The sequence below is a fragment of the Dermacentor variabilis genome, chromosome 4, assembly GCF_050947875.1.
Source record: "Dermacentor variabilis isolate Ectoservices chromosome 4, ASM5094787v1, whole genome shotgun sequence".
NCBI lineage: Eukaryota > Metazoa > Arthropoda > Arachnida > Ixodida > Ixodidae > Dermacentor > Dermacentor variabilis.
Window position 1 is genome coordinate 171,259,367 of NC_134571.1, and position 14,618 is coordinate 171,273,984.

General features: G+C 43.7%; 1 pseudogene; it reads left to right on the plus strand.

Moving 5' to 3' along the window:
• Positions 1-10,633: 10,633 nt before the first annotated feature.
• Positions 10,634-11,774, plus strand: LOC142578422 (uncharacterized; annotated as a pseudogene).
• Positions 11,775-14,618: the final 2,844 nt, after the last annotated feature.

Below are 14,618 nucleotides of genomic sequence, written 5' to 3' on the forward strand. Positions count from 1 at the left end.
AGAAGAACAGATTAACAAGATAATAGTACCGAGAACCATCAGCTGTTTGCTGACTACAAGCCATCAGTATTTCGGCATCTGCAACAACATTTCTAATCTTGGAACCCACTCTGGTACATACGACCGCACCTTCTGCACTTCGACAAAATGGGACACCGATTCGCAAAAATATTCGCGAACCGGTCTAGCGTCAATATCCGCATTGTGTACAGCAGTCCGAGTTCGCCATATACTCTGCAGGCCCAGGAGCATAACCAGATCGAAAGGCACACCATCGTCGTTTTCGACCGTGAGATAACGGATTCCGTGCGCACTTAATGGCAACTCTTTTTTCAAGGTTCTCTGTAAGATGTCCCAGAAGAACACTCCACCCCAGCAATCTAAGAACACATGCTCAATTGTCTCTGCTTTTTTGCATAACAAACAATGAGTACCCCACGGAACAAATAAACCCTTTTCTTCTAACCATGTTTTAACAGGTAAAGTTCCTGTGTGCAGCTTAAAAAAGAAAGGTTTTAACGCCTGGCGCAACTAGCATTTCTCGATGCTTCAAAGCGGTACAAAAGCGCCTCTAGAGAACGCGGTGTTGCGTTACCCCCGTATTCAGAAATGTATCTTAACTTGGAGCCCACGCTTGACTCGATTTGTACGACGCCTGTCGTAAACGCGCCAGCGGAAACGCTATGAGCGTCTTGGGCACGTTCACGCGAGGCGTCATTTATATCAAGTCACGCATGGGCTTCACGCGAAGACGCATTTCTGAATACGGGGGTTAGAAACGAGCTGTTTCTAAGGCTCAGGCGTGCGTCGCTTGCTCAGGCGCACATTTCGTTGTCGCGCCGAACGGTGCGTTGCTCGACGCTCACCGCGTCCGATGCGGGGCGCGTAGTCGCTGCGCCGTAGCCCATTGTCTTACACCCCTTGGCGGGTCGACGGGAACGCTGTCGCGTTCCACTCTTGAAGGCGAAGCTTAAGAGGAAGCTTTAGCTCGGCCCCAACTCCGACGCGGCCTATTCAAATACATGTAAAACGCAAAAACGTTTTTATGAGATAACCCCTGGAACGATTTCGATGAAATTTGTCGCATTTGAAAGAGAAAGTTAAATTCTAGTGACTGTTGGAAGCGGAATTTCGATTTAGGGCTTGAATTTTCTTAAAACAATTTTCAAATATTTGACCGTTTGAAAAAATAGAATTACGAAGTTCACAAATTCATAGCTCTGCATCAAGAACTGATATCGCTGTTCTGTAAACGGCATTCATTAGATCATTCAAAGCGGACAAATTCAATATGTCATTTTACATCTTACGTGAATTTGTTACGTTGGTTACAACGGTTTTGCAAAAGTTGTATTTCCCTATGATTAAATTTTTTTATATTCATGTGTAACATATCAATTTTGTCCGCTTTAGATGTACTATTAGATGCAATTCACAGAATTGTATTATCATATTTAGTGGTTAAGTTACAGAGTTGTAAACTTGACAGTTTCGTTTTTTGAAAATTTTCGATTTTTGCCAATTTTTAATAAAAAATTGACAATCTAACTAAAAAATTCGAAACCAACAGTCATTATATTTTAAGTTTTTCTTTTAAATGCAACAAACCTCGTCAAATTTGGTGCAGTGGTTGCCGAAAAAAACGAATTCTCCTTTTACATGTATTTAGATAGGAGCACTCGAGCTAAAGCTTCCTCTTAAGAGGAAGCTTTAGCTCGGGCCCAACTCCGACGCGGCCTATTCTAATACATGTAAAAAGGCAAAAACGTTTTTCTGAGATAACCCCTGGACCAATTTTATTGAAATTTGTTGCATTTGAGAGGCAAAGTGAAATTCTAGTGGCTGTTGGTCGCGGAATTTCTATTTAGGTCCTGAATTTTGTGAAAAGGATTTTCAAAAATTCGAAAGTTTGAAAAATATAGGAGCACGAAGTTTACAAATTGATAACTCTGCATCAAGAGCAGATATCGCGGTTCTGTAAACGAGATCCATCAGATCATTGAAAGCGGACAAATTCGATACGTCATATCGTACGTGAATTTGTTACGTTGTTTACAAGGGTTCTGCAAAACCTATATTTCCATTTTACCATATTTTTTGACATTCATGTGTAACCTATTAATTTTGTCCGCTTTAGATGTACTATTAGATGCAGTTCACTGAATTGTATTATCAATTTTTGTTGCTGAGTTACAGAGTTGTAAACTTGATAGCTTCGTCTTTTGAAAATTTTCGATTTCTGCCAATTTTTAATCAAAAATTGACGACCTAAATCAAAAATCCGATACCAATAGTCACTAGATTTTAAGTTTTTCTTTTAAATGCAACAAACCTCATCAAATTTTGTGCAGTGCTTGCGGAGAAAAACGAATTCTGCTTTTACGTGTATTTAGATAGGAGCACCCGAGCTAAAGCTTCCTCTTAAGCGTCCTCCAATTTTTATATGGGCGGCGCCTTATCGATGCGTTCACCCCACTGGTCTGGGCGGCCTTGCCCGGGGCGTCCGTCGGTGTCATAGCTGCATCCTGTTGGGCATTGGCGTCCCCATGCTTGGGGCGAGCTCGATCATGGGCTTTGATGGCAGCCTGTATCCATAGGCTTCGGTCTTCATATTCCTCCGGGGAGATTTCTTTTCCGTCTACGGCGTACTCCATCGCGACAGCGTCGGTGACGGCTCGAGGGGCCGGCGGCGACGCCGATAGCGCCCCTAATCGCGCTAGGCCTGAAGTCTGAAAAAGTTTAATAGGAAGCTAAAGCTGAAGATTGCGGAAATTACGCAAAAGATAGAAGAGTATGCGGAACAATTGGCGAGAGCAAATTGGCAGCAATTCAGCAATTCCTTAAGCGGAACCCTGAGTACTGCCCGAACGTGGAGCATACTCAAAGCACTCCTAGACCCGACTAAAACCAAGTCGGACAACAACAAGGCCATACAGAGGCTGGCTCACCAGTTTCAGGGCTCAGAGTATGAGCTCATAGAAAGAGTAAGGCACAAGTGCTTCTGGACAGGCCTATAACCGAAGAGGAAGTATACGCAGCAATAAGAAAAACCATTATGAATACGGCTGCTGGCGCAGACAAGATACAGAGCGCGCTGATTCGCAACCTCAGAGATGAGCTGGTAGTCGAACTTACTGACTACCTCAACAAGCACTGGGCGAAGGAGACAGTACCGGAGGAGTGGAAGCATTCGGAGGTAGTGATAGTTCAAAAATCTGGCAAATTACTGCAAGTAAAAAATCTTAGACCAATCTCTCTCACGTCATGCTTAGGCAAGCTGCACGAGAAGGTGGTTACAATGAGGCTACAAAATTATATGGAGGACAACGAGCTGTACCCCCCCCCCCCAGCACGTTTGGATTCCGCGCTAAATTATCGACGCAAGACGTGCTCCTCCAGCTCAAGGAGAATATTGCGTGCCGAGCTCTTTTTCTTGCTTTCCTCATTTTTTATTATAGAAGGAGATGCTATTCGGAGCTTCCCTTAAGGGACATTCTGCATTACTACCTACTATGGCCTCCTAAGCGTCCGTGAGCTCCCAAGAAAGCAACATTGTGACCAGCAAGTCACCAGCCCACTTCTCGTGCAAGCCAGTCATTGAAGTGAATCCTTTCTTGTTCAAAACCACCACAACTTGTCACCTCCCTGTTCACTTCGACAACCTCGAAACCTTTCTCTCAAGTCATTATCCAAATCGCCTGATTAGTAACCACTGCGGCTCTTTGTAGTGACTGTCCCGTACAAGCACCTCCGGCACCACGCACACCACAATCTGCACCTGAGGGGACAGCTCGCGCAAGTTGTCTTCCCCTTTTGCCAAGCACTGGGTTAGTCCTTTCCCTTTCCTCTTTAGCACGTCATTTAGCCCACTTCATACTATGACAAGGTTACGCACGTGGGCATCTGCCGGGAGCTTTGGTTTTGCTCACTCCATGACAGAACCCAGTGTCCGCCCAGGAAATGTCCCCACCGCCACAATTTTATCGCTTTTCGCCTTTTCACAATTGCTTGTAAGCACCTAGCCAGGTTTGAGTTGCCGGCGATAATCACCATTTCCCTCTCTGCTGCCTCTCCTTGCATCCCTATGTCCATTTCCGCATGATTCGGACTCGACAAGGGGCACTGACCCCTGCACTCCTGCTTTTTCTGTGTGGTGGCCTCAAGGTAGGTGCCGCTGTTTACAGCTACCTCCTCCCCATGTTGCACGCATTTCACGTGTTTCGCTCACACTCTCTCTCCTGTCACGTCGGTGGACTGCGTTCCATTGCCACAACCATTCTCATTCACAATGGCGGGCAGGTTCAGGTTTTCGTTGGCAGGTTCATGTCTTTTTCCCACTACATTTCGTGCAACAAGCTCCCTATTTTGCTCATTTTTGAGCTCTTCAACCTGTTTGACAAGCTCTTCCTGGACATGCTCCTTTTTCTTCAGCCTAGCACTTACGTCACAGTGTGTGCCGATTGACTCGATTCCCTCTGCATTCTCATCCGTCCCACATGTGCCTGAGGGACCCCCCACACACTGCATGCTTTCCCGGCTTTTTGTCATGCATTGCACGGCTTTTGATGTTGCAAATACTGTAGTACTATAATACTATAATAAAGGAGAGCACGTGCTTTCTAGGAAAAAGCGATACGCACAGGATCTAAATCCTTATAATGTCGCAAGTAATTGTCACCAACGTTTGAAATGCAATCAAGACCGCACATTGGCTTGGTGGCACGTTTCCGCACGTGCCACCAAATGTACACGAAACACCCCCGCAAACAAGAAAAAAGAGAGAGACAGGAAAAAGAGAACTACCCAATTATTATTTAAAACCTAAAAAATGAGCAAATCAACAACGAAAGCAAGCTCAAAGCATGCACAAAAAACTGCACAAAGCATGCACAAGAAGCAACACGGAACCCTGAAACCGGGGTAGAGGGGGGTGCCCTGGCTTTGACCTTGTACAAAGCGTTCCTTTACTCTCAATTCGACACGCTAACACATTTTCCCCCTTTTCCGCATCCTCCCGCCTCACACCCTCTACCCTTTAGAAGAACCCCACCTATATATACTGTGGCGAGGAAAGCATACGTCGCCTTGAAGAAGACAAGTGCACTTGTCGAAACGTTGGCTCCGGAATTCACCTTGTTCACGTTTTGCTCATCGTCTTGAATTTCCGTCTCCCGCATTCCCCGACTTTCTATAGCGTTTAATCGACATGCCCGCGTCGGTGTACGTTTCTTTTATTGCTTGCGTATTGAGGTTTTCGGAAGCTGCCTAAATTACTTTTGTAACGTTCCGTTGAGTAGTGAGCCTTAGGAATACATGTTGCCGGTGCTGAAAGGAGGTTGCGGCGTTTGAAGGTCCTGCATTGTTTGTCTTAAGATCTCGTGCTGGTACTGTTTTTTAACTTGTTGCCATTTCCTTGCATTTGCATAATTTCTGCATTATGTTACCCCTGTTACACGTTTCAGTTTTAAACTGGAGGAGAGTAATGGACGGAAAAACCTACAGTGGGCACATCTGTCGTCTATGCTGACCATCCGATATTGCTAGCTACCTCGCTTGTATCCCGCTGTGTGTTCGTAGTTCCCTTCGACGGCTGCGCGCCTCGCGCTCATAGTCCTAGGATCTGTGCGTGGGCAAAAGTTAGAAGCCCCAGATTATGCCCTGCGCACATATAAGGGTTTCTGGCGCCAACACGGGCTCTCTACAAAATAAAAAGAAAAGAAATTGAGCGCGAATAACTGGATTCATGCCAGAGTATAATGTGTGCGCATTAGTTTTCCCCTGTTTTACCGCTTTCACGTGTTCCCATTTTGTGCGGATCGGTGACACTTGTTGCAATCTTCATCGCACAGCCTCGGGATTCTTGCATTGACGTTCTTGTGCAGGATCACTCGCAGCAGGCGAGACGTCCATTGTTATAGATTGAACTATTGGGAAAACCCCGCAAAGAAGCGCCCATGCGGATGCGACTTAAGAAGGTGCAGTCAACCACGAAGCACGTGGATATGATTATAATTACCTGTGGTTGCCTGCGTTCTACGTCACTCTGCGAAAAGCAAAGGTCTGCATATCGGGGTAGCCAGAAGCGCCTCCAGCATGGCTAATTTACGACCATTCTCGGTGAAAATGAAGGAAAGTCACTTGTCGTGCTGCAGTGAAGGGTTTCTCGTCGTTTTTCTTTGAGTTGCTCCGTTCACAGACAGCCTGCTTCTCACACAGGTTAATCCTTCTGGACACGATTGTTCTTTTGTCCGTTTATGTTTGTGTGAAACAAAAGCTGGTGAAGTAGAAATGAGGTATTGGTGGTGGTGGAAAGCATTTATTAAGAAAGAGAGGTGCGGACTCGCGCAGGAGCCCTATATACTGGGTGGAGTCCCTAGTCCGGGACCCCATTGGTCAAAGCCGCCAGCCTGGCCCCCTTGACCAAGACCTTTTGAGCCTGAAGGTCTGAGCAACCAAGCAGCGCCGGCCTCACAGTCCTCTCTACTTCCGTGCGTCTTGGTTCTCTTGTTGGCAACTACTCAAGTTGGCAAGTGCAGTTGCTGGACGTGCGACAGTTGGTCGAAATGAGGTTTCGCTTAACATATATATATATATATATATATATATATACTAGTGCAACTAACGGTGTTCTCGGGGCCAATGTCAGCTTCCCTTCACTCATTGAAGAAGTGGGACGTGCGTCCAGTGAGCTTCCCTAACAACACTTAGCAATGTGGTCAACACGAATTAAGTTGTTGAACCAGTGCCTTCAATAAGTGCTACGTAACGCTAGTGCAATTCACTAGGATTTACCAATAAATTGCTACTGAATTTTCTCATTGCCTAATCCCTTGACTTGCTCCCTACCATGAATCAATTTCCCAATCAGGAAAGGAGCTACGCATGTTCTGGAAATGATTTTAGTTTATCCCGTTTTTCGTGCTCGCCATAGGCACCGACATTTTCGTGACAGGAGTGTGCCTCTGTGCTTTGTCACTTTTGGTAAATGGTGCAGGCCTGGTTCTCCGTACTTAAGATTTTTCTCAGTGTTACCGTTTGTGTGGCAACCGAAAATTGCGCAGGTCGGCATGATCGCAACACGAGAAGTGCTATCGGATCAACAATGCAGCAGCGGTACAGCTCACTATAGCGGCGCGAGCAGGCAGGTACCTAGCAATGGCAAACACGCTCGCTGAACGAACCGGAAATGACGCACATGCAAATTATGGAGTTTGTTTATTTATTAGCGCATATTGCCGCCCTGTTTTAGGACTATAACAGGAGTGGAATCCATAGATTAGCATACGGGCACGTTAACATCAGCAGTAGAAGAAGATAGAAGTAAAGCAGTCATCGTATTCGAGAAGCACTCTTCTACGGCGACTAAAAATTCCTTTATTGGCAAAGCTCTATTAGTACAGGATGATGAATTCTGGGGTTGTTTTGCGCATGAAAAAAAGTACTTTAAAGTGTTATTATGAGCAAACCATAGTAGATTCGAAGTATACAGATTAGAAGTAGAATTTTCTTTGGCAAGTGTAATATGACTACAGTCGAAAAAGCTATTTACGGCGTGGGTACATCCCTGGGTACATCCGGGAACGCTTTTCGCAGACGCTCGTTACTTGTACCCAGGGTTACCTATCGCCGAAACAAGAACTTTAAAGACATGTTAGTGCACGCAAAAGTCAGCCAGCAGCATTCCCACGTAATAAAAGCATGTTGTCGCCCTAGGTGCAAAACCTGCAGGCACCTTCAAAGTGACATTAAAATTAAAAGCACCGCAAATAATTATACACATGAAGTCAAATCTAGCTTCACTTGCACAAGTTCGGATGTGATTTAGATGCTTGAATGTTCCTTCTGTAAGAAACAATATATCGGGGAAACAGGACAATCAATGAACGTCAGGTTAAACGGACATCGCGCGGACACAGCTAAAAAGCTTCCCAAAGCCGTCGCCGAGCATTTCAACCAACCAGGTCATAACTTTGATGAACTTAAGCTCTACATCTTACAGTCAAATTTCCGTTCTCAACGAGAAAGAAAATACAGAGAATCATACCTTATCCATAAGTTCAAGACATTGCAACCAATAGGCATAAACGTTTCAAAGGGAGCTTTAGAATCTATTCGCTATGCTAAACCTCAAGCTATAGGCAACATTTAGTTTGATTTTTTGGCGTATCCCCCCCTTTTCCTTTTCCTTCCCTTCTTTTTCTTCTTCTTCTGTCTTTTTTTTTGTCAGCTGGCGTGTCAGACGCCCTTGACACGCCGGCTAACGCGCGTGGGTTGACAGACTGGGGTGAGGGGAGGGGGGGTCCTGGCTTTGACCTTGTACACAGCGTTCCTTTACTAATTCGACACGCTAACACACATTCCCTCGTTTCCACGCCCTTCGCCTCACACCCCCTCTCCTTTAGAAGAACCCCACCTATATATACTATGGCGAGGAAAGCATATGTCGCCTTGAATAAGACAAGTCCACTTGTCGAAACGTTGGCTCCTGCATTCACCTTGTTCACGTTTTGCTCATCGTCTTGAATTGCCATCTCCCGCATTCCCCGTATTTTCTCTGTTCATACATATGGAGGTTGACGTCTGATGCTATAATGCAGAGCATGAGATTGCAGTACTCGAGCTCTGCAATAGGGGCGGCATTTCGATACGGGTAGAACGGAAATTTACTCGTGAATAGTGTTTATGTGAAGATCAAGAACATTAATCCAAAGTTTATGTCTTCTCCAGGCCGGTATGGATGAGGCCTGTGTCGTGTTAAAGCCTAGACCACATCACTGCAAAATATGCATCTGAAATTTATGGTGTAGTCCATGTTGCAGGTGGAACCTTCATTGCATTTTTATTATGCTTTTAGGCTTCAATGAAGTGCATTTTGAGCACAGTAACGAGGTTGAAGCAGCCTCGTCATGGACTAAATGTCATCTGTAACGAGGTTCTTGTACATCTTCATTTCATCACATTATTTTTAAAATTTTCTGTATTCACAGCCATAAATTGAAAGAGTAATTGTCTTGTTATTTCCGAAGCATGCAGAATAATGAGCTGAGAAAAATGTACATTTGCTAAATCACTAATAGCAAATAACATTATGTTTTAGCAAATATTCAGAAGTGATATTGGCCCAAGGAAGGCGACATGCGCGGACAGTTATGACAGTGAATTACTCTAGAATTAAATTACAGCGGAAAGCCATACCCACCCTCTATATATGGCACCATTTCCTTATTTGTGAGTTTCTCTTTCTGTTTTTCTTCGTAACATAAGCGGGTAGTGCCGATATATACAGCAGCTTATATTTTGCCAAATTTAAACTCGTTTTCTTAATTAGATAAGGAGAAATTATTTGCCCTGGCACTGGTGTTTTATTCTGCGAGTATGCGTAACGACATTATTCGGTGGAAAAAAGAAGCATTCCAATACTAAGTTGTAATAGCTATTATTCTTAAATCACGCGCACAGCCGCCCCACGTCTATCAGTCTAACAATGAAACGTTTCTTTGGAAGTTATTTTAAAGGCACTTAACTGCGTGCAAGCGAGAAAGCACGCAAGAGTGAAGACATAGGCCATGTACCATCTACAAAAGTGGAAATGGCTAGAGCGAAATGCCGCCGCCCCAATAGCCATGAAAATGAAAATGGACAACGACAAAACTCCCGGTAACTGCTATTTCATATTAATGCTGTTGTATGAAATTTCCAGCGTCTGCACATGTAAGATAAATAATGAATCTCACAATGTGAAATTAGAGTATAGCATCGTATAGGCCACTTGAAAAATAAATCTAAGCGTTGGGTCTGTAAAATTTAACATGTTAGTAAGTTATGGCCATAAATAGAGTTCTTCATCCAGCCTAATAACTTCTATGAGTACGCATGCAAGAAATTATCTGCAGCTAAATATTCTTTCCCTGTTAGTTTAGGAGATACCAATGTATCAGATTTTGCTTTAGATGGTTCCTTCACCTCTTGCAATTTGTTTGCTTTAATAGACACGGTACGTTGATGCGCAGTAATGAATCTTCAGAAAAGTTTGTAACACGATTGTAGTTCTCTAAAGATCCATAAAACCCTTTTTAGTGCTAGAAGGTTTTATAAAAGAAGATGGTGCAATTTCTGTACAAGTGCTTGAAAATTTTATTGCGGGCAGGAGTTTAAAAAAGTAATTTGGAGGCATGTAAGATTTTCATGTACCTGTTAGTGCTTCAAACAGCTTTGCTGCAAATTGTTGCGATTCCTCAAGATTGCACTCCTCTACTGTTTTTTAAAGAATCACAAATATTGATTCAATATTAAGTATGCAGTGTTTTTCTTGACATTTCCAAATGTTCAATATTCAATATATGGACTGGTGTTGCAGGTATATGCCCAAACCTTCGCTATTTCTGAATTAGCTGTGTCATCTGTGTAGTTAGTAGAGCTTTCAATTTACCACAGCAAATAAAATTGGGGTCCAGTCGTAATGCTATGTCACTTGCAGCCGCGCCTTTACAGTGCCGCAATTACAGAATTCTTGGTACAACATTACCTCAAATGCATTCCGTATTACTTTTTTTGAATGAAAAGTGGTGCCTCCTCTGCAAGTTTGCAGGAGCCTGCTGTCATCTGCTAATCACCATGCTAATCGCCTCTATCACCATGTTACGTCAGAGATCAACACTATGGCGGAAACGCCACATCATCAACCCTTGACGCGGTGTACATCGTGCCCCGACTTGGCTGGCCATTCCCATCGCCTACGACACCAGTCAGCCGGATGTACTTAAGAGCGACGCTTTCATCGGGCCACTTCAGTGGGCTGGACGGAGCGGCAGCCATGCAACCGCTTCAAAACCCGTTCTTGTTTGTTGTACAGGTTGGTAAACACCCGTCGTTGCACGCTAAGCGATCCAGTAATATCTGTCTGCTGCTCTTCCCAGGCCCACTGGGGATTCTTTGTGATTTTTTTGAGTGTATATATGTTGTTAAGTTGCTTATGTTAGCTGGGGATGTGGAACAGAACCCTGGTCCTCAAAAGGAGATTCTAGACGCCATTGCGGCCTTGTCGGCTAAAAGTGACGCACGCCATACCGAGGTAATAGGGATGCTATCAGAGGTCCGAGCTAATCAGCAAAAACTTGAGGAAAAAGTTTCCAGCTTAGCCAGTAGGCTCGCAACAGTTGAATCCCTGGTGGAATCATATGAAGCAAATCAGAATGGTGTTGATCTACCGAGAGTAGTCGATGAAGCTGTGCGAGACCAAACTGCAGCAATAACTTCTCGGTTGGACGAGCTGGAAGACCGCTCTCGCCGTGACAACCTTATATTCTACGGGATTCCTGACGTCCCAGCTGAGAACTGGTCCGAATCGGAAACTAAAATTCGAAACTGCCTTACCAATTTACTACAGATAACCTTAATAGATGAAGCCATTTCCCGCGCCCACAGGCTGGGTACCTATGCAGTAAATAAGCACCGGCCCATAATCGTAAAATTCTCGTCCTCAAAACTTAAGCAAAAGGTTTTCACTGAGCGAAAAAAATTCAAAGGTTCTGGCATTTCTGTTAGCGAAGACTTCTGCCGCGCCACACGCTTGTCACAGAAAAAAATTGATTGAATTCGGAAAGGCTAGCGGACAGAAATATGTGTTACGGCTTAACCGTCTACAAATCGACAAAAAAACTTACGTTTACTGTCCGGTAACTGATCGAGTCTGCGAAATACACACAAACGAGCTTCGTTCGACAAATTCTGCCCCAAATGCACCTTCTGATGGCCCTAGCAATTCACAAACATAGCGGAGTCATGGTCCGGTGGCAAAAAATATTTCTCTTCTGTATTCAAATATTCGCAGCGTATGCAACAAGCGGGATGCTTTATCTTCTGTCGTCGACACGTGCAGTGCAGATATTGTTATCCTGACAGAGACATGGCTTTCTAGCAAAATTGAAGACCGTGAAATTTTGGAATGCCAGGGTGTTTACCGTTTCTATCGACTTGATCGTGATGTGCGGTGTGGTGGCGGTGTACTTATCGGTGTTCGTGATTCGATTACCGCTGCTGCAATTGAGCTTGCGTCGCCATTAGAGCTAGTGTGCACGCGCGTAGGCTTCGAACGCAAAAATTTTATCATTTGCGTCGTTTACAGGCCCCCTTCCTCACCTAACACATTTTGTTCAGACCTTCACGATGCCTTAAATAGTTTAATTTTACGGTTCCCTTCCACGCCACTAATACTCCTTGGGGACTTTAACTTTCCTGGCATTAACTGGCATACTGATCCCCCTTCAACCCAAGAGTGTTGTTCTGAATATTCCGAATTCATCAGCCTTTGCCTCGATTTTAACCTGCACCAGCTTGTCCTGAAGCCTACTCGATGTTCTGCACACTCGGCTAATATCCTAGATTTAATCCTTACTACATCCCCGGAATTTGTTTCGCCCCTAACTTACCTACCGGGTATTAGCGATCATTGTATAATCCAGTGTAATTTGATGTTAACCATCCCATCTGTTAATTCGTCGAAAGTTATACGTGATTACAAAAATGCTGATTTTGCCGCAATTAATAACGAACTAGAAACTTTCATCACTGACTACATTCCAAGTTTCCACACTCGATCGGTTGAAGAAAACTGGTCAATATTCAAAGAGAAAGCCAACTCCTTAATTAACCGGTACATCCCGCAAAAACGTATTTATTCTAATTCTCGCGCACCCTGGTTCAACTCGCGTCTTAAACGTTTACTGAACAAAAAGAAAAGGCTTTTCCGACGAGCAAAATTAACTGGCAATCATGATCGTTGGAATGCTTACACACTAGCACTGAGCGACTACAAGAATGCTGTAGCAGAGTCCAAAACAACATTTTATGAGCACACGTTGCCTTCTTTTTTGAAAGACAACCCACAGAAATTTTGGAGTGTTGTCAACGGTAAAATATCTAGTGCCATTGAGCTGTGTGACCTTAACAACGAACCTGTCGATCGGAGTGTCTGTTGTGAAGTGTTGAATGACGCGTTCATCTCTGTATTTTCGGATTCTGTGCTGTGCGCAAGCGCTGTTTTTCCTGATGTGCATTATTTTCCAATGCTTCCTATTACCATTGACTTTGATGGCGTTGTAAAGTTGATACAGACCTCAAAAGTTTCTGCATGCAGTGGAGTAGATGGTATCAACACGAAATTTCTTAAGGGAACTATTACTTATTCATCTATAATTCTGAGCGAAATCTTTGCTCAGTCACTTCAAACCACCATCCTTCCGAATGATTGGAAGGCAGGGATGGTGATTCCCGTACATAAGTCTGGCAGTCGGTACTCCCCACTTAATTACAGACCTATATCCCTAACCAGCGTTCCCTGCAAATTAATGGAGCACATAATCTACTCACACCTGGTTTCATTTCTCGAGTCAAACCTATTTTTTACCCCCTACCAACATGGATTTAGAAAATACTATTCCTGCGAAACACAGCTTTTGTCATTCACTAATGATTTATTCCAGGCGATGGATGCTAACATTATTATTGACTGCATTTTTTTTAGACTTCGCCAAAGCATTCGATACTGTTTCACACGAATTACTTTTAACCAAATTAAGGAACCTCAACATTGATCCTAACGTGCTTGCTTGGATCAAGTGTTTTTTGTCTAACCGTTCCCAATTTGTTTATGCTAACGAATACTTCTCTTCCACTGGTCGAGTAACCTCCGGTGTACCGCAAGGCTCGGTTCTAGGACCATTATTATTTCTAATTTATATTAATGACCTCCCAGACCAAATTAAATCATCAATTAAGTTATTCGCCGATGACTGTGTTCTCTATCGTGTCATTTCTAACTCTGGCGACTGCGATACTCTTCAATCAGACATTGGCATAGTAACATCATGGTGTGCTAGATCCCAAATGAAGCTCAATTCTAATAAATGTAAGGCGATGCGTGTGTCCCGTGTTGTAAGAAATACCACCCTTCCTACGTACAATATTAACAACATACCTGTAGAAAATGTATCATCATATAAATATCTTGGTATCTACATTACGCACAATCTTACATGGAATATTCATATAAATTACATTTACGGTAACGCTAATCGCATGCTTGGGTTTTTACGGCGTAATTTTTCATCGGCATCTGTAGCTGTCAAGTTATTTCTGTACAAATCATTAGTGAGGCCTAAACTTGAATATGCATGCTCCATTTTCGACCCTTCTACTCTAAAGCTAAAGAACACCATCGAATCCATTCAAAACCGAGCTGCTCGTTTTATTCTTTCGAATTATTCTCGTCATGCAAGTGTCTCATCGATGAAACTAACCCTTGACTTGCCTAACCTAGAGTTACGTCGTAAATACTTTCGCCTATGCCTTTTTCACAAGATCTATTACTCTAACGAAACACTTAAGGATGAACTAATCTCCCCTCCATCATACATATCGTCACGCACGGATCATCGTTTTAAGGTTGAAGTCCCAACTTGTCGCACGAACGTTTATTTTGATTCCTTTATACCAAGAACGACGAATGACTGGAACCGCCTCCCTGCCTCCGTCACAGCCATTTCTGACGCCACAAACTTCAAGAATATTGTTAACGAATATGTTTGTGCTAATCACCACTCCTCTCTGTAATGCCTCCG